The sequence below is a fragment of the Antechinus flavipes genome, chromosome 3 (genome assembly GCF_016432865.1).
Source record: "Antechinus flavipes isolate AdamAnt ecotype Samford, QLD, Australia chromosome 3, AdamAnt_v2, whole genome shotgun sequence".
NCBI classification, from domain to species: domain Eukaryota; kingdom Metazoa; phylum Chordata; class Mammalia; order Dasyuromorphia; family Dasyuridae; genus Antechinus; species Antechinus flavipes.
In genome coordinates this window covers 28759205-28780088 of record NC_067400.1, presented here as the reverse complement: position 1 = coordinate 28780088, position 20884 = coordinate 28759205, and positions in this window count along the sequence as shown.

The following is a 20884-nucleotide window of genomic DNA, read 5'->3' as shown; positions in this document are numbered from 1 at the left end:
GGAAAAAGTCAAGCAAACAAACAACAAAAAAAAAGGTGAAAATACTAAGCTTTGATCCACAATGTCCATAGTTCTCTCTCTGGATGTGGATGGCACTTTCCATCATAAGCTTATTGGAATTGCTTTGGATTACCATATTGTTGGGGGGAAAAAAACAAGTCCATCTCAGTTAATCATCACATAAAAGTCAAGCAAACAAACCACAACAAAAAAAGGTGAAAATACTAAACTTTGATCCACAGTCTCTATAGTTCTTTCTCTGGATGTGGATGGCACTTTCCCTCATAAGTCTATTGGAATTGCTTTGGGGTACCACATTGTTGAAACAAAAGTCCATCACAGTTAATCATCACATAATCTTGTTGTTACTATGTAAACTTTCTCTTGGTTCTGCTCATTTCATTCAGCATCAATTTGCGTAAGTCTTTCCAGGATATTCTGAAATCAGCCTGCTCATCATTTCTTATAAAACAGTAATATTTCATGACATTCATACACCATAAATTATGAGGAGCATTCTCTCAGTTTCCAGTTTCTTGCTTGCCACCACAGCAAATGTTTGAGACAAGACTTGAACACAGCTCTTCTAGCTCTAAGCACAGTCCTCTTCTCTCTACCTGCTAACCAGGTATCATTCTGACCAATCAGTTCAATAACAGGTCATTCAAGGATCATTCTGATCAATCAGTTCAATAACAGCTCATTCGAGGAAGTGGGTTTTTTCACTATAAAGAATCAGCAAAACCTCTTTTTGATTTTTCACTGTATCTTTCCTCGATATCCTCCTTTCCTTACATTTTGATCTTTGTGTGATGTTGTGGAAACAACACTGGCCAGGAGTTGAAAGACTTTGATAGACTGAGGTCAAAGCATCTTTCCTCGATATCCTCCTTCCCTTACCATTTTGATTTCTATGTGATATCATTGGAAGAGCATGGGAAGACTTGGATAGACTCTGAGTTCAACTTCAAGAATCATTTATTAAAAGGTTCATGGCATTGGTGTGGGTGCTAGAGATAGGAAGATGAAAAATAATTTCTGCTTTTGAAGAGTTTATATTCTATATGTTATGAGTGTGTGTGTGTGTGTGAACACGTGTGCACGTATGTATGATGTAAATATAGCAGAAGATAGTGTAGTGGGTACAAAGGCAAGATGAAAAGTCCTTGCAGAGAATTTGAGAGGAGAGAAAAAATACTATGAGCTATGAAAGATCAGAGACACCTTCACAAAGATGTCTGTTGAGTCAGTCTATAAAGTAAAGAAGCCTTCTGAAAGGCAGAGACAAGAAAGGAGTGCATTCTCTGAAGGCAGGATGGAGAGGGGAAGGGAGAATGGTCCGCTTGAATATCCAGAGAAGGAGGGAGACAGCCTGTGAAATTCAGGGCTCCGCTAATTTTCTAATTTGCCTTGAACATACATCCATGAAGAAAAGTGATGAGAATTTGGAAAAGGAGGCTGGAGCCAGATGGTGGAAGTCCTTACATGCCAGGTTACAGAGCTTGAATTTTATTTGAAAGGAAAAAGGGACTCATGGGAGATTTTAGAGCAGGGACATGATAGGCTCAGAATCTGTATAAGGGTAATTTTAACAGCTGTGTGAAGAATAGATTGCAGAGACCAGAGGCAAGAAAATCACTTTAGTTGGAGATGGAGGGGTCAGCTCTCATGTCTTAGAAACAAGGCCTTATTGAGGGTGAGAGGAAGACCTTATTGTGAGAGGGGAGGGAGGAAGATAAGCTTGTGGACACACTGGGGTCTCTGAAGGAGAAAGGGACAGATCGGGGAGGAGCCCACAGATGTCAGGGTGAGGAAATCTAGGAGACAAAGCCATTGCAGATTATCCCCAAAAGGCAAGTGGACATAACCCTAGACTTAGAATGAGAGCACCTGAGTCAGAATCCTGATTTTTGTCTTCTGACCACTGTAACCTGGGCTTCTAGCCAAGCCTGGAACATTTTGTATTTCTCTTCACACTGCCGACTTGACCTCTGTGTCTTCACCTATAAAGTGAAGAAATTGGCTGACTGATCTCTAAGAACTCTTGTAAATATATGATCTCAACATAAACACCAATTGGAAGGTCATCAGTAATTTTTTTGTCTATACACCAGCAAAGGACAGTTTCACAAAGATTGTGAATTTTCTAGGATTGGCTGAATTTTCAAACTCTTAGTCTTGGAGTATTTTCACACCTTTCCTAGTAGCTTCTAATCCTACCCAAGCTGACTTTCCCATAGGATCTTGGTCCATGAAATATAAATGATCTGTAAACCTTAAAAGCTCCTTGTAAATATTAGTTATTATTGTCATTATGTGTCCTGGTAATTGAAGCCCTTTCATGACTCACAATATTATGCTGCTATTTAATAAATGCTTCATTCATTCTTTCTCCCGCCATTGATCTTCACACAACTTCTTAAATTGTTGGTTCTTTAGCTGCCACTTAAAAACGTCCAGTGATGGGAAAATTACTACCTCAGAAAGTAGATAATCACTAGATTATCATGTTGGCTTATTAATGCTTTAGTAGGGACTTGGATAATTGATGAAAATCCATTAACACCTCTTATTCTCTGCCAGAGAGTTGGGACTTTGTTATCATAATCATCACTCATTTCTATCGTATTTAAGATTTATAAGGAACTTTTAAAAATAGAAATCCTACAAGGTAGTGCTAATATTAACTTACAAGAGAGAAAGGACTTTCTCAAGGTCACACAGTTGTTAAAGCTAGAATTTGAAGCCAGATCTTATTACCTTGTCTTCATTTGGGCAGCTAGGTAGTGTCATAGTGCACAGAGCTCTAGACCTGGAGTCCGGAAGCTTCATCTTCCCCAAGTTCAATTCTGACTTTAGACACTTAGTAAATGTGTAAACCTGAAAAAGTCACAACCATATTTGCCATGGTCTTCTCATCTGTAAAAGGAGTCAGACAAGGAAATGGCCAATCACTCCAATATCTCATCAAGAAAACCCCAAAGGGGGATCATCAAGAGTCAGACATGACTGAAAACTCTTGGAATGACCTGCTTCAGGTGGCATTGGGATTGGGGACAAAGTTGGAGGCTCACTAGTCTTGTACATGGCAGAGGGTGAACTTGGTGAGATACTGGTTGGACTAAATGGCCTCTGAAGTTTATTCCTAATTTGAAGTCCTATGATTCTGGAGGATGCTCCATACATACATGGAGTGATGTGATGAGCTAGTGAACAATACAACAGCCCTTAACACCTGACTAGAGTTTGGCCAGTAATTAGCTGTGACCTACATCAAGTCACCTGAACTCTCTGTGCCTTTCTTTCTTTCACTATCAAATGGAATTGGGTTGGATGATCTTTAAATCATGTTTTTTCCTTTCTTTATACTCCTAGTGCTTAACACAATGACTGACAAAGAGAAAACATTTAAATGCTTAGTAATTGATTCATGGCAATTCCAGCTCAAAATGATTGTCTGAGTCTAAATTCTGGTCCCGGAACAGGAAAAATCAGTGGCCAAGTGGTACTACCAAAGAAAATGATCTTACATTTACAGACTTGGGGGAGGAGGGAGAAGAACAAGCATTTACTGAGCACCTCCTATGTGCCAGCACATGCTAAGTGCTTTACAAATATTATTTCAATCGATCCTTGCAAAAAGCTTGGGAAGCAGGTGGTATTATTATTTCCACTTTACAGAGAAAACCGAGACAAAGATTAAATGTTTTGCTCAGGGTCAGATAGCCTACCATTCTAGCCACTCTTAGAGGCCACCTAGCCTAGTCCCCTCATTCCACATATTTTACAGAGAATGACTTAGCCAGAGTCACACAGCTGGTAAGTGTCAGAGGCTGGATTTAAACTCAAGTTTCCTAGCACTTCAAGTCCAACATTGTGTCACTTCACTGGCTCTAAGAGGGGATTGGGGAAGGCAAAGGACAATGGCACAGAAGAGCTGAAACCCTGCCTAAGCCTTTCCGCTCCAAGACAATGGGGGAGGATGGGCTAGAAGCTTAGTGCAGACCTTGCTAGGCGAGGAGCAATCCAATGACCAAATCGCCATTTGGAGGTTGTCTCTTAGCATGTGGACATCTGATTCTGTTTGCTTTCTCCCTCCCAGATTTTCTGTGACTCTTTGTTTCTCCCTCTCTGCTGATTTTCTCTTCTCTCTCAGCTCCTCTTCTTTTCACACCCGCTGAGAAACTTGATTCCAGTAGTTACTAAAACTTGTGAAACAAATATTTTGGTTGTATTACAAATGAGTTCCCGTTTGTTTTCCTGTTTCCCCGACTGTTTATATAATGCCTCTACATCATGTTTGATTGGGGGGGAATAGAACCAAAGGCCTCAGAGATACTACTCTGCCAAGATGATTCTAAGATTCTCTGTGATGCTGAAAAGAGATCGATTAAAAGAATGGATGCTTTGTGATTAAAGTATTTTTATTTGAACCAAATTTTTTTCACACACTAAAGATATTTTTAAATCTTTTGAAGGAGTTGGGGGTAAAACTTTACACTAAGGGAACCCTTGTGTTAGTGATTCTAAGTGGCAGTTGGATGGAGCACTAGACTTGAGGACAAGAAGATCTGAGTTCATATCAGTCTAGGACATTTTCCAACTATATAACTTGGAGCAAGTTACTTAAACTACTGTCTGCCTCAGTTTTCCCACCTATATTCCCCATGGGAACTTACTTCCCATGTTTCTTATAAGAATCAAATGAGATATTTACAAAGTACTTTGCAAACCTCAAAAAAAAAATCACATATAAATGTTAGTTATTTTTTTTTCATCATCAAAAGATATGAAGGACTAGGGTAAAATCTGGGGGGATTTCTCCATTTCATGGCTCATTGTCCCTACTATTAAATAAACCAGAAACTTCCTGTTCAACACCGTGCTGTCATTATACTACTATTGTCATTTTCCTTTGTTTTTGAAGAAAACCAATGGCATCTCTGTCTTAGATGGTGCACAAATTGGAGTTAAGTGAGACAGAATTGAGAAAAGATGATTACCATCAGCTTCAATCTCTCTTCCTGAGGCATCAAAGTCCAATGATGAGACAAAAATCAGGACAGCTAGCAGTGGCCCAGCCCAGGATGCACTGGATGACCTTGGGGTCTTTGCTGTCTGACCAAGTTCTAAGCGTTCCACAGTACCCTTCAACAATCTTCAGAACTGTTGGAACAAATTGTTCTCATCCATCCACTTCATTAGGAAAAGTCTTCACGTGCTTAAGGTAGACATTCTCTTAACTCATCGACAGGTTTGAGATCTTTCAGTTACTCTCAATCTGGTTTAGCCCATCTGTTAGTTTTACCTAGGTATGACTTCTGGGAATTCTATCACCTCTTGGAGTCATAGGTGAGAGTTTGGTGAAGATGGACACCAAAGATGAATGAGCATCCCTGAAAGGGGTTTGGCAAGCCCTCTATTTTCTAGCCCTGCTATTTTTCTCCAAACAGCCTATATGTCCTATTGTATGTTGCTATCATAATATGCAAAGAATGAAAGAATTCATTAAGAGCCAAAAGACAAAAGTAGGACCCATATCAGAATCAACAGGCAACAATAGACCAACAGAATCATAGAAGACATCCAGTCTCAAGTACTCCTGGAGAACAGTATCATCTGCCAAATACTCAAGTGATCAGCCAACCCCTGCTTGAAGATCCCCAAGAACAGGAAACACATTACCTCTAGAGTCATCCCATTCCATTTTGGAATAAATCTATTTGTTTAAGAAGACTCCTTTGTCATGATCTAATTCTGCCTCTTTCCACCTTCCATTCCTTACTTCTTGTTCTGCCCATCTAGAGTCCATTTGAATAAGTATAATCTTCCATGGGATGGCTACTATATATTCCCCTCCTTCTCTTCTCTAGTCTAATCATCCTCAGATTTCTTCAACTAATTTTCTGTAAAGTTCTAATCTTGAAGCTCAGTCTCATCTTGGTTACCTTCTTATGGATGTCCTTCAGGCTATCAAGGTCCTTCCTAAAATGAGGTCCCCAGAACTGAACCCAGCACTCCAAATATGGTACTCTGAGGTCAGAGTATACTAGTACTGTACTGCCTCTTGATGGCATCTCTTGGTTAGCAGACAGACTGCCAGGTATATCTTTTGTTTTATTTTTGTACTATATAGCTTGTATATATTTTGGGTCAATATCGAATGCTGTATTCTCTGTCCTAGTTAATTGCTCCCTGGGTGACATCCTAATTCATTATGGTTCCTTTGTGCCATTAATATTCACTGAGTCTGACTCCAATTCTCCCTGTGCAACAAGAGAACTGTTCGGTTCTGCAAACATATATTGTATCTAGGATATACTGCAATATATCTAACATATATAGGACTGCTTGCCATCTGGGGAGGGGGTGGAGGGAGGGAGGGGAAAAATTTGAACAGAAATGAGTGCAAGGGATAATGTTATAAAAAAATTATCCTGGCATGGATTCTGTCAATATAAACTTATTATTAAATAAAAAAAAAAATATTCACTGAGCACTTACCATTCATTGGGATCATATATTCCTCTCCCAAAATGCTCCACGAATGCCTCATCACAACATGGAGATGATCCTTTGTCTCTAACCAATCCCAGCATTATCACAAGTATCCATGTGATAATTTTGTTATTCAGGCTCTAGGATTTAGAATTGGGAGAGAATTTTAAGATCATCTTAAAGAAAGCTAAGGCTCAGAAAGGTCGTGACTTACCAAAAGTCACATTACTAGGCAGGAAGAGAATGGAGATTTGAACCCAGGACTTTGAATTTCAAATCCAAATGTTCATTTATAATATTTTATGTTCTGTATAAAACTACCAACATCATTTTGTTTGATCTTCAATATAACCCTAGGCATTAGGTGCTATTATAATTTTATTCATTCTACAGTTGAGGAAATTGAGGCAGACAGAGGTTAAGCAAAATGCTCTGGGTCACACAGCAATAAGTGTTTGAGGCCTGATTCCAAGTCCAGCATTCCACGCTCTTTGCCATAAGTCTTCACTTCATTATTACAGGGAATGTGGAAAAAATATTGACCACTGGAAAGATTAGGAAAGGCTTTCATAGGATATAACATCAGAGAGTATTCAAGAGACAGAGAAGGGTGAGGAAGGTGAGCATTACAAGCTTGAAAGATAGCTTATGTAAAGATAGGGAGGTAGGAAACATAATGAGTATACAATATGGGGGACAACAAGTGGGTACATTTGTCTGTAATATAAAATGTCCAAGGAGTTGTGGAATTAGTCTAGAAAGATAGGTTGGAGAACTGTGAAGGACTTTATATTTATCACAGAGATAAGAGGGACCTGGGCAAATTTCAGTTGACATAGCCTGCTTCAGTTCTATAAATTAGGAGTTAAAGATTAGGGTTTCTCCAACTTGTTGTGTATGGACTCCCCTGAAAGGACTCTGGACTGCGCAGAATAATGTTTTTAAATACCAAAAAATCCCTAGGATTATAAAAGAAACCAATTTTTATTGAAACACAATTTTCTAAGTCCTAAAAATAAAGAAAAAGCAACTTAGAAGCTCTAGGGTAAGAATCCCTCTGCCCCCAGACTAGACTGTCACTAAGTTCCCCCCAGCTTTCCATCACTGACTCTCTGACAAGATGATATGTTATCAGCTGTTCCTTCTAACTCTCCTTAAGCAAGCTCCCTCTCGGCAAGACTGATGGTCCCAGATCATGTTTGTTGATATAAATGGTGTTTATCTGCCAGTTTTCATATATCTGCTCTGGGCTTCATTTGGAACTGTTACGGGCTGGATCCAGGCCACTTTTTAAAAACACAAGAAAACCTACGTCCAACGAAGCCTTGTGTTTATAGGCATTAATGTGCTCTGACCACAATCAACAATGGCCTCTGAGCTGTGTGTTAATGGAGGGCTCCAGACTTCCCCATGAGGACTGAAGCAGGATCTGGCCATCACTTTATAAATATGGATGGGAGTTTGAAAAGAAACCTAATCCTGAGGAGTCTCTTGGAATTTCACTGCTTGTTTAATGCCTTTCAGACCTCCTGGTCCCTCTTGCCCATCACTCATGCTTGCATATGTACACTGAAATCCTCCAAACATATCTCAGATTTCTTTTTCCCAAACAGAGCAATGGCAAGTTTTGCCTTGGGCATCTCTTAATCTACCATAGAGGCACAGAGGCTCTGATCAGCAGAGTATAACAGAGAGAGCCCTGAATGTGAAAGGAGACGTTCTAAGGGTGACTCCCAGTTTTTCCACTTACTAGCCACCCAATCGGTCAAAAGAGGCACCATGATGAATAACGAACTGGACATGTAGTCCAAAACCCTTTAGTTACATACTAATTGTGTGATCCTGGGCCAGTCCTTAATTTCTCTGTGCCTCTGTTTCCTCACGTGTAAACTCTAAATCTAGGATCCTAGGCAAAGAAATTTAATTTCTCTGTGTTTTAGATTCTTCTTTACTAAAGGGGGAATAATAAGATTCACAAGTTAATAGCTATAAATTATTTGAGTAAAGTATAGAGTACTATGCAAATGCCTGTTGTTATTATTATTACTTTTACACCTGGGTCCTCCTTAGTGTGAATAATGAATCTTCTGATGTAGTCATATGTATTCAATTTTTCCCTATTTTAAGTTGTAGTTAAATAAAACATAGAAATTGGATCTAGCCTAAAGGAAATATGCAATGCAAATCCAAATAATGCAACCATAAATAGAGATTTACTATTCATCCCAACGGGATTTTGCTATATTATGATGGCTACCATAATGTGGTATAGAAGTAAGAGCACAGCTAGGTGGTATAATGGATAGAGCAGTGGGTTTGGAATCGGGAAGGCTTGTCTTCCTGAGTTCAAATCCAGCCTCAGACATTTACTACCTGTGTGACCCTCGGCAAGTCATTTAACTCTGCCTCAGTTTCCTCATCTGAAAAATGGGCTGGAAAAAGAAATGGCAAACCACTCTAGTAAATCTTCCAAGAAAAACCCCAATTGGCTCATGAACATGATTGAAATGACTCAACAATAGTAAGAGTGCTAGATTTGAGAGTCAGGGAAGAGATGTATGGGCAAATCATTTAATCAGTCTGGGGTTGTTTCCTTAAATATAAAATGGTGACAATGATCATAGGTTTAGAGTTGGACTTCAGAGTGTATCTAATCTAAATCCTTCATTTTACAGATGAAGAAACCAAGTCTTGGAGAGGCAAAATAATATTGCCCGCGTCACACAGCTTGTAAGTGTCAGAAGTAGGATGTGAGAATCCAAACCTCTGTAGGGTTGTTATGAGGCCCAAATGAGATAGTGTATGCAAGACATCCAGAAAATCTCACAAACATCAGCTACTCTTGATCAGCTTGTACTCCAACAGAAGAGCCTGGATCTCATTTATGGTTTGTGATACAAGTCAAGGGAAAGCCAGGGAAGGTAAGGCATAGGACAATCATATAATTGGGTTGTGATCTCAAGTATTGGTGGCTAAACCAAGAATACAACTTGAGCTTTCTCATGGTCATAGAATCGCAGTCTTAAAACTGGCAGGGACCTCAGTGGTCAGCTAGATCTGTCCCTTGATTTGAAGAGTAATAAAGCTGGACCTAAGAGACACAAGGTGAATTGCCCATAGTCACTCCAGTAGTAAGTGGCAGAGTCAGGATTTAAACTAAAGTCTGGGATTTTAAGCCCAATGCTTTTCTGACTATGTGACACAATTGCACTACACTAGACTCTACTGCATTTCTTTAAATATTTTCATTTGTTAGTTGGGAGAAGCGGTGTGGAATGGGACTGGCTTTGGAGGGAGGAAGACCTGACTTTTTGTTTGACTCTTTCAGGATGAGTGTCTCTTAACCTACTTGCTAAGAATATGTTACAGAGCTTACTTCCTCAGTGGGAGTTCTCTATACTATTGAAATCACAACTCCAGGTGTCTCATACACCCCACCCCCTAATTGAGTCATCCAAAGGGCAGAGGACAGGAATAAGGTAAGACTGAGTAGGTTGCAACACATTTTCCAGTGGTCAGAGAGAAGCAACATAAAGAGAAATAAATACATGGCATGTAGCTAGAGAGAGGAGTAGCCAAGGTACCTTGGACAGTCCAGGTACTCCACTGTTATCCAAACAGTGTCAGGACATCTCAAGGATGATGACTGGACCTTAGAGAAGGACTCATGGGAGGACATGTTTAAGATCGATACAGGATATAAGACATAGATGGTCCACATTCTGTACCATTAGGGGGAGTATCCCATTGATGAAACCACACTAAGTACTAAAGTCATGGTTCATTTTAAAATTCTATGAGCATTTTCCTAATAATTTTGAGAATAGAAGTTTACCTTTATTGTAAACAGAACCTTTCTATCTTTTCCTCAAAATCCAACCTCTAACGGGAAGCCTGCTGGTCACTGGGTATTAATATGATTAATATATGGTGGTAATATTAATAAATGCATATTCAAATGTTTCCCAACTTTTTATTTCAGAGGGAGTTGTCTCTCCTTTCTGGCAAACCCCTAGAGAGTTCATTAGCACGAAAACATTGCAGCCGTGATGTCTGGTATTTGTGTAGGCGGTCCGATGTCAGCCAGAGTCATAATAAATGAGGTTTGTGATGGGATGCTGATCCCATTTTTGGTTCATCTCTGGCAGGGAGCCTTTTTCTTCATTTGGGTCTGCCGATCAAACTATAATGAAGGCCATGAAATCTGAAATAGAGCGTGAAATGCTGCATTCCTGACAGAGCCTTTGTCATTCATTCTTACAAACTTTTGAGTAGTGTTGTTTATGGGAGATGATGAAAAGCTTCAGAAATGGTTGTTGTGGCCTTCCGGAGATGGATGAATTTGTGGTTGTGTAGGCAAGCTATGTAAATGTGCCAGTCTGAGAAGGAAAAGTCATTGTCCATGGCCCACTCATAGAATTTTAAAGAAAAACATAATTGTTTTTAATAGGCAAACCTCAGAGATATTGCTGGTTAGGCTCCAGACCACCATGATAAAGTGAGTTATGTGCATTTTTTTTATTCCCCACTACATATAAAAATTATATTTTCATTATATTGTAGTCTATTAATTGTTCAATAATATTATGTTGAAGAAATGTATATACTCGAGTTTAAAAATACTACATTGCTTTAAAAAAATGCTAACCATCATTTGAGGTTTCAGTGAGTTGTAATCATTTTGCTAGTGGAGTATCTTCCTTTGATATTAATGTTGTTATTGTTTGTCTTTCATTCTTGAAGAGACCATGACATCAGGGAGGTGATGCTGTGACATGCAAGTGAATTGGATTTAAGTGAGGGAAGGCTGAGCAAGGTCACCTGCCTCACTTTCCCCTCCAGAGCCATCCAGTGGCAAGATATAGATCAGGACAATTGGAGATATCACTGGATGCAATGGGAGACCTTGGCTTTTTCCAAGTTAAAGTCTTCACCCATTCAATGATTAAAGCTACATAGCAATTAGCTGCTGAGTGATCAGGGTGGTGATTCTTGAAGGTTGTAGCAATTTCTTAAAATAAGACAAAAATTCATTTAGTTATGTGGATTGGCTCTTCCTTTTACTCAAACACCATCATACAGTTATTAATTGCCCTAGTTTCAGTTTTGTTGTATCATAGGGAATAGGGAAGCCTGAGGAGGAGAGAGATGGGTGAGTGCAATCAGTGAAGTGGTCAGAATACACACAGCATTTATCATTGAAGTTTGCACTCGTCTATGGGTGTGGTTGGATGTGCCCCAAAACAATTACAATAGTAACGTCAAAAATCACTGATCACAGATCACCATGACACATATAAAACTGAAAAAGTTTGAAATGATGGGAGAATTATCAAAATGGGACAATGATGAAAGTACTTGCTGTTGGAAAAATTATTCGATGTAAGATTACCACAAACTTTTCATTTAAAAAACTATTATCTGTGAAGTGCAATAAAGCAAAGCACAATAAAATAGGTATGACTATTTTTATCTGTGTGCATATTACATGCTATCTATATCAGCACCTTGCTTGTATTAAGTATTTAATATAAGTTTGTTGGATTGAATATAAAGAAATCAAACCTCCCTCTCCCGGAGAAATATTCTAGGTGAAAAAAGACACCATATGTGGATTTCAGTTATTTGAATCCATATACCTGGTAATCAGAGGCTCGGTTTGGGGAGTCTCTAGAGCAGCCCAGCAGTCCCAGGCCCTATGTTGTTAAAGAGGAATTCATTTGGTTACATTGTTTGTTAGGACTGTAACTTAAGAAAGTATATTATATAGAAACAGTTTAGGTTATTCTTTTGCTGATGGAAAGGAAAGGAGTTCAAAATTTTAAGTAAGCTGGCTCTGTGGGAAAAATCAACCAGAAAACATTGTATAGCTTAGTCTTAGGCATACAAAACCAAAAATGAATCAATTCCTGCCCTCAAGGAGCTTACATTCTATCAAAGGAGATAAACATATAAACACATAAGTATATGATATGCAAAATATAGCCAAAAGATTTTGTAAATGATTGTGCCTTGGGATTATCCTCTTCTGGTCAAATCTAACTGCTTTCTCCATCTTTTTTCTCACCTCTGATGCCATTTCTACTTCCTCACGTAGGACATCTGGACTGTCTTGTCAGAATCTAAATGTGACAACTCCACTGCAATTAATGGCAAAAAAGGAATTTATTATAAGAATATTTGCACATTTTGTTCTAATTTTCATCCATTTGTTGCTTTCCTTTCAGTTTTATATTTAAATATCTGTGGGATGGCTTTGCTTGACAAAGCTTTTTAAAAAAAAACTTATTTTGGCATTTATTGTTTCTTACTATTTTATGGGATGATATTCCTCATAATCCTGAACTATTTTTCATCAGAAGATTTTATATGAGTTGACATTCTAAAGTGACATTGATAAAATAATATGATTTTCATTGCTTTTATTACTAATGAAATTGATTATGGTTTTCCTGATATTAAATCAACTCTGCATTCTTAATCAGATTTCAGCCTGGTCATATGGTATTATCTTATTGTTGTTGTTTTTTTAATATGTTTCTGCAGCCTTTTTGCTAATGCTTTATTTAGCATTTTGAATCAATATTCATTAAGAACATTGATTTGCAGTTTTCTCTCTCTGATTAAGTAGACTAATTAGTCAAGTGATACAGAAGATAAAAGTGCTGGGCCTAGAATCAGGACGAACTGAGTTCTGACTTCAGAGACTAGTAAAGTGACACTAAGCAAGTCACATAACCTGACATAGTTTCCTCATTGATGAAAAGAGGATCATAATAGCACCAATTTAATAGGAATTTTATGAAGGTCAAATGACAATATTTTTAAAGTGCTTAATGCAGTACCTGGTACATAGTAGGTGTTTAATAAATGTTGTCATCCTCCCTTTCCTGATAAATATAAGGTATTAAAACCATACTTTTATCATAGAATGAATTTGATAGATTATTCTTTCTCTTGTTTTTGCAAATAGTTTATTTAATATTGGAATTAGTTGTTCTTTAACAGAATAAATTTGTGAATCCATCTGCTGCTAGATTTTTTCCCTTTGGTAGTTTACTAATACATGATATGTTTTTTTTTTTTTTTTGGCTGAAATTAGGTCATTTAAATTCTATATCCCTTGTTCAATTAATCTAGATTTTTAAATTTTTAATATGCATCCATTTTATTAAATTTTCAGTTTTGTTGGTGTATTAGAAAACTAATTTTATTTCCTCATTTAAATTTTTTTCTCATTTTTAATTTTTTTCTTACTTTTTATTTCTTATGTTGACAATTTGATTTTTACCTTCTTTTTATCAGATTAGCTAATAGGTTTTTTTTTAGTTAAAAAACCTTTCATTTTCATTTATTTGTTCCTTCTATTTCTTGTGAATAATAACATTTAAAGATTAATTGATATGTCATTTTATTATTCTTACTTTTTTGGATGAAATGAATTATATTTTCTCTGATTTATTCTTTCACTCAACAATTCTTTAGATGGAATTAGTCTTCATTTCAATCAGGATCCTTTATTAATTATAATTTTTTTTGCTTCAGGGTTAGTAAATAATGCATCTATTATTATTTATTTATTGTTCCTTCTCTCTCTGTGGATAACAACATTCAAAAATAAATTTTCCCTCAAAGATGGTTTGGCTTCATATCAAATGTTTTGATGTGTCATTTTATTTTTGTTATTTTGAGGAATGAAATGATCTGTTTTTTCCTCTGATTTGTTCTTTCACTCAACAGTTCTTTAAAATTGAATTAATCTTCATTTCAGATTGCTTCCTTAATTTAAAAATCCTTTATTAACTGTAATTTCTTGTTCCAGAGTCAATAAAGTATGTATTTACTACTTTTCTGCATTTGCTCATGAGGTTTTTATGCTCAAGCCCCTGGTTAATTTTTGTAAAGGAATCAAACTTTTCTTTTGATTTGTGTAGCTTTGCGTTCCAAAGTTTCTATTCACCTTTGGTTTCTCCATCGGGAATATTTGAAAATCATCAACTTTAAGATCCAGTTTTCCCTTGCATAATTGTACTCAAATTTTCATGGCAAGTCATTATTGATTGTAAGCCTTTATTTTTTTGCTTTTTGGGACCTTGAGTTCCAAGATTTTCTCTCCTTTTTGTAACTGCTTTTAAGTCTTTTAAAATCATATTTTATTTTTTCCAATTACACGTAAAGACAATTATAATCTTTTTTACTTTTGATTTTAAAATTATCTTTTTGTCCTTTACCACTCTCTCCCTAAGACAATAAGCAATTTGATATAGATTGTGTATGTGAAATCATATAAAATATATATCCATATTGGTCATGTTGAAAAAAAAGAAACAGGTAACTTCTAAGTCTTGTGTGAGCCTAACCATGGTTCCTTAATAATCAAATTCTTTTCTTTTATGACTAACAATATTTTTCGTTTTACCTGAAAGCGTTGGATTTTGTTTATGACTTTTATGAGATTATTCCTAGGAGATTTCATTTTGGAGTTTCTTTTAGGAAGTGACTGATGTATTCTTTAAATTTTCACACTACCCTCTGGTTCTAATAGTGCTGGACAGTTTTCATGTATGATTTCTTGAAATATGGCATTTAGGGTTTTTTGTTTGTTTGCTTGGTCATGATTTTTGGGAAATCCGCTAACCTTAAATTATCTTTTATGGCCTTTTGTCCCTATAAGTTATCTTTGAAATAGTCTCTGCATTTTTCTATTTTCAATCTTGATTTTATCCTAATATTTCTTTTCATCTTATATAATTGCAAATTTCTGTTTGATTCATTCTAATTTTCAGATGTTAGATAAAATTTTCTACCTTTTGTTCTAATATATTTATTTTCCCTCTAATTCTTTCAAACAGAGCTCTTCTTTCCTTCATAATTTCATTTAAAAAAATATCTTGCTTCATTTCTTTCAGGCTCTATTGTAGTACTTATGGTCATGCTCTCCCCATCCCCAGGTCTATGTTGTAGAGTATACTCTCTTCTCTGGATTTACTTTTTAGCCATCTCTTGACCAATGATGGTTCTTTATTATATTTGATGTCTTCCTTTGTTCAGTCATATCTGCAGCCAGAGATGCTGATTGGTAGCTTTCCCCTCTAGTTCCATCTGGATGCAGTGCTTTTTTGTACTCTTAGAAGGGATGATCAAGTATTGTTTGCTCCTGAACTCTATATGGGTTCTATCCACTTGCTTCTATCTTCCTTTCTGTGTCTATGCTCAGATTGCTGATGTATTTCAGTCCTCCTCTTTCCCACCACCATATTACCTTGCTCTAGAGTACAATGATCTTCGGGGCTTCTGATGTGTCTTAGATCATAGAGAGTAGTGTATCTCAACACAGTGAGGGCTTGTAGCTTTATGCCCATGGTCAAAGCACCGTAGGTTTCTTACCCCTCTGACGCTTCCCCATTCAAATGCTTTGGGATTTATGCCTCCCAAGTGTACAGCACTAAAGTTATTACATCCCCTTAAATTGTCTCTATTCTGGGTACTGGCAAGCTTCTATTTTGTTTACCTGTAATCACACAGGATTTCCTTGTAGTAATATTTTTCCAGTGCCTTCAAACTTCTTTTTTGGGCAAACTTGATCTAGATGAAAGCAATTACTATTGCTCCTCTTTGGATTTCTGGGTTATTATTTGGTTTATATGCTTTTAAAAATATCTTTGGTATATTACCTGAGAAAGACTGAGTTTCTCTTGGACCTCTCAGGCTGCCAATTAACCAGAAGTTTCTCTTGATTCTTTTGTTGAAGAAAGCATTTATACCACTGACTCTGGAATCAGGAGGACATGAATTCAAATCCAGCCTCAGATACTAGCTGTGTGACGCAGGGCAAGTCATTTAATTGTGTTCACCTCCAAAAATGGGGAGAGGGAGAAGAAAACCATTTATGATTTATAGATATGAGGCTTTAGTGCAATTTACACATCTTAGTCTTCTCTTGCTTTTTACTCCTGAATTTTATGGTCCAATATATTTTATCTATTCTGCCTGTGCCTACATTTGCAGGGAAATTACCACAGATGAAAGTTTTCAAGAATTTAATTGGGGAGGGGGGGTAGGATGTCTCATGAAGTTCTTCACAAATGTCTTCATTTTCTCCAGTTGATATTGGCACATAAACTGCAATTACTTATATAGTTGTCCTTTTGCAAACACTTGTCTTGAGCACTGAAATATGAGATGACCAAATGTTCCATTAAATAAGATTTCTTTTCACCCCTGGATGCAGGATCAAAACAACTCTGTCAACTTCCTTATTTCTCCAAGGAGAACTCATGATCCATCCTTCCTTTCTTATTTTCATTTATACTTTAAAATATTAAGATTGAGATGATTCAGTTTTTCCAATAAGATATCCATTCATTTGTAATAAGATAAAGGTTGCACATTTAGAGAACCAACTGAGAGCTAATGTTTGTACAGACAGTTAAAAAAGATTGTACTTCCTGAGCCTCTGTTCTCTTTATCACTCTACCAGATGAAAAAAGAGGTCTTCACAAAACTGAAATACACTTTGTATTTTTCTACATAGTGATGACCGTGTATTTAAAATCAGCCAGAGTCAGGAATTCGGGTTAGGGGAAAATCGTAGATCTTTATTCTTAATGGAGATGAAGAAGGATCGAAGGTGAAGGATTGGAGGTGAAGGGGGATCGGAGATGAGGGGGGGGGTCGCAATAGCAATGTGAGCAGCTGCAACAAGATGCCAGTGCAACAGTCTCTTTCCGCCCCTTTGCCTCCACCCACCAAAATTGTCATTTCCTATATAACACATAAGGATTTGCACAAAGAGTGGGCGAGGGCCATTCTTTCTCCAAGCATATATATTAATTGAGTATGGTCCAATTACTATTTAGCCTCATGTGCTTGGGACCTCAGTGCATCAACTCAAGCCTCAACCCATTACACTACATGATTATTATCCTTCTGACAAACCTCTTTGACTTAAGTTGGTCTTCCAACACACTGTCTGTTATCACGTTGTATGCAAAACTTTTCCAGTGTGGTAGCCTTTGAGACCCCAGAATCATCTTCATTCTACCATGAAGAATAGGAGTAGGACTTTGGGTAGGAAATCTATTATCTATATATATGGATTATTATTATCCAAATAATTAGTTTCATGCCCTTGACCAAAATTTCAATACAATAGTCCCATTAAACATTAACTATATGTGAGACATTATGCTAGGCACAAATTCTGATCTTAATGAGCTTAGAATCCAATTTGGGATGTATGGCATGTATACAATACAAGAGAGAGTTGGATAGGTGTTGAGGAAATGTGAACAAAGTTCAATGAAATTTTAGGAGAGAAAGATTACTTTGCTCTAATGAGTTGGGAGGAGAAATAAGGAAGGCTCAATGGAGATGGTGACTCACAGGGAAGAAGGGAGCTTACCCTTAAGTGACTGAACATCTCAGCCTCTCTAAGTCTTGGTTTCCTCATCTATAAAATGAGAAGGCTGAGCCCTAAAACCCCAGAGAGATCTAATTATGTGATCCTATCAGGATCTTCTATACAGATGCAAGTGCATATGAAATAAATACAAAATTATTGGGGAAGAAGGGAATAACAACTGGGGGTGGGGAGAGTAAGATCAGGGCAAATATCATTGAGTACATCAGAATAAAAACAACCCACAAGGGAGTTTGGACACTGGGGAGAATGGAAAAATGGAAAGTATGGCTTCTTTTCCCATGGCTATTGCTTTCATGTAGCTTCCTTGATGGCTTTCGCGTGCTATTCATGCCAGGATACTTGTCCTTAGCTCTAGCATCCTGGGCACCAAGGAACCTCTACTCCCCTTTTTGGGAGATCCAAGAAATCAAATTGCTGGGATGAGAGATGGAAGCGGAAGACTGTGTGAACAGAAAGCCCAACTCTGTTAGACTGTTTCTCCTCAAACCAAATCCAGTCCAATTACATAAATATATCCGAGTGAGGTAAGTCGAGTACTTTAGCCTTTGAGCCTCAGTGATGTTCATCAAGGTTTGATAGATGAAAAACAGGAAGTTTTCAAGTTTTTCTGCTTGTTATTATCAGCTAGGATTATTTTTCTTTTTAGCCTTGAATTGGCTCTCCTAAGCCTGGTATTCTGTTGGGAATTTCTTGTTTTTCAGGAGGCTTTTTCATCATTTGCATAATGAGTTCATTGACTTCTTGCTTGGAAGTAGCTGATAAATGTCTCTAGTTAAGTGAATGTTTTAATAGTTAGGCAAAGCATGGAGGAATAGTTGACCTTTTAATATGGAACTGCTAGCACCTGGGCTGTAAAAATACAGATTTATAAAGGGAAAGAGAATGAAGAAAATGTGACTGATGTCGAATCTGTGATCAACCAATAAATCAATCAACAAACAACTATTTATCATCTGTCATGTACCAAGCACTGTGCCAAGGGCTGGATCTATGATCTTTATTGCTATAGGAAATTTCTAGATGAAGAAACACCTTCCACCAATACAAGTCAGAACCTTCTCCACAAGAGTTGCATTGTCCAGAGCCACACTGGATGTTTTAGAAAACCCAGGTTTTCCTTGATCCAAGACTATTCTGTTATAGTGCCTCTCAGCACTTGAGGTGCAAAGGTTAAAGTCTTCCAAGCAGATTACTTACATTTTAACTGAGGAGACAACAACATCCATACTTTAAAATTATTATCACAAGTCTTCTAGATCTACATTGCAACTGAAATTTCAATGTATTTAAAATGGAGTCCCAGGAGTCTGTCCTTGGCTCTTTTCAATGTCATCAATAACTTAAAGACATCGATCAATTAACAAGTATTTGTTAAATGCCTGCTATGTGTTGGGAGCTATCCTAAGCACTGGGGATACAAAGAGAGGTAAAACCAAGGAGCCCAGATTCTAATGGAGGAGACATGCCGATAAAGAGGGAATGAAAAGAGTTCCTCATTGAAGCATATCCAAGACAGACACAGAGTACCTAGAAAGTAATCTTAGAGGAAAGATACCAGCAGTTGTGATGGGTAGATGGGAGACCAGGAAAGGCCTCCAGGAAGAGATGGCACTTGATACAAGTCTTAAAGGAAGCCATAATTCTAACAGTCCAAGATTAGGAAAAAGAGCATTTCAGGCATTGGGAAATAGCTATTCAAGATGAATCCCAACAAAGGTCTGGGTAGGTGAAGTTTCCTATCACCACTATATCATTTCTTAATACCTTGCCTATGTGACACTTTCTGAAGTCTTCAACCATTTCCGCCTTCTGTTAGGTGATTAATCATATACTACCATGACAGCATGGCTTCTACTTGTACTCCATTGATCCTCCACCATCTATTCTCTGCCATCTTTTCCTCCTCCAGTTCCCAGACTTCCTCACATGACATATTTCTTCTTAATAGGTCATATTATTCTACTACCCCATTTCTCTCTTCTGTTGATCTTTCAAGAGAGTTCAGGACAGGCAAGCCTAGAATGAGCTGAAGATGATGAACCATAACTAAGAATGACAGGAAGGATGAGAGGAAGATCAAAGAAGTGGTAGGGCCTCTCCTTGTGGCAGATATAGGTTCTGGTCCCATGTCTGCTTCAGGCTGTCGAAGGCACCTTGGACACCGCCCTTTCCTTAGTTGCTCCTTGGTTTCCTCCTGTGTGAGATGAGGAGAGTGGGACTGGTTTTCTCTTGGGTCTCCTCTAGCTCTGCTATTCAATCCTGTTAAATCCTAGATTTAGAACTGGAGAGGAATCTCAAAAGTCACCTAGTCTCTTATTTTAGACGAGAAAACTGAAGCTCAGTGAGGTTGTTACTTGCCTCGGGTTATTAAGGTAGCATCAGAGGCCCTATGTCCCAGACCTCTGACCATAGAACCATACCACATTGCCTCCATATTTAAAGATATCCCTCACACTTTTATCTCAGTTTCTACAATGAAAAAAAAATTTATATTAAATATATTGTAGAGAAGAAAGTTGAGTCTAATGACTGTAATTTTTAAAAAAACAAATGTTCTATTTTCAATCATCTTATGCAATACGTGCTTGGTGACGGAGCATATTGTTTGGAGTTATTTTCTTTTTCTCAGTAGCAATGATGAATTCTTGCTAATTCACCCACATTCCCTTGTGCATGAAAAGAATTACATTCCTTTCGATATGAGTAGTTACAGTATTTGGAACTCAATCAGGGGAGCAGAACTAACTGGTCCACAAAGGGATGAGATAGTTCTTCTCTCAATAGACTACAGGGAAATTTCCTAACTTTACTTTTCTGATTATAGAAATGAGGTACAGAGCCCTGCCACTGATATGGTGCTCCCTTGTTTACAATGTGGTTGCTCTGGTTGACAAGTGATACTAATATTATTCTCCCCATCTTAGAGATATGTCTTCTGCCCTTCTCTGCATTCATCAGAGT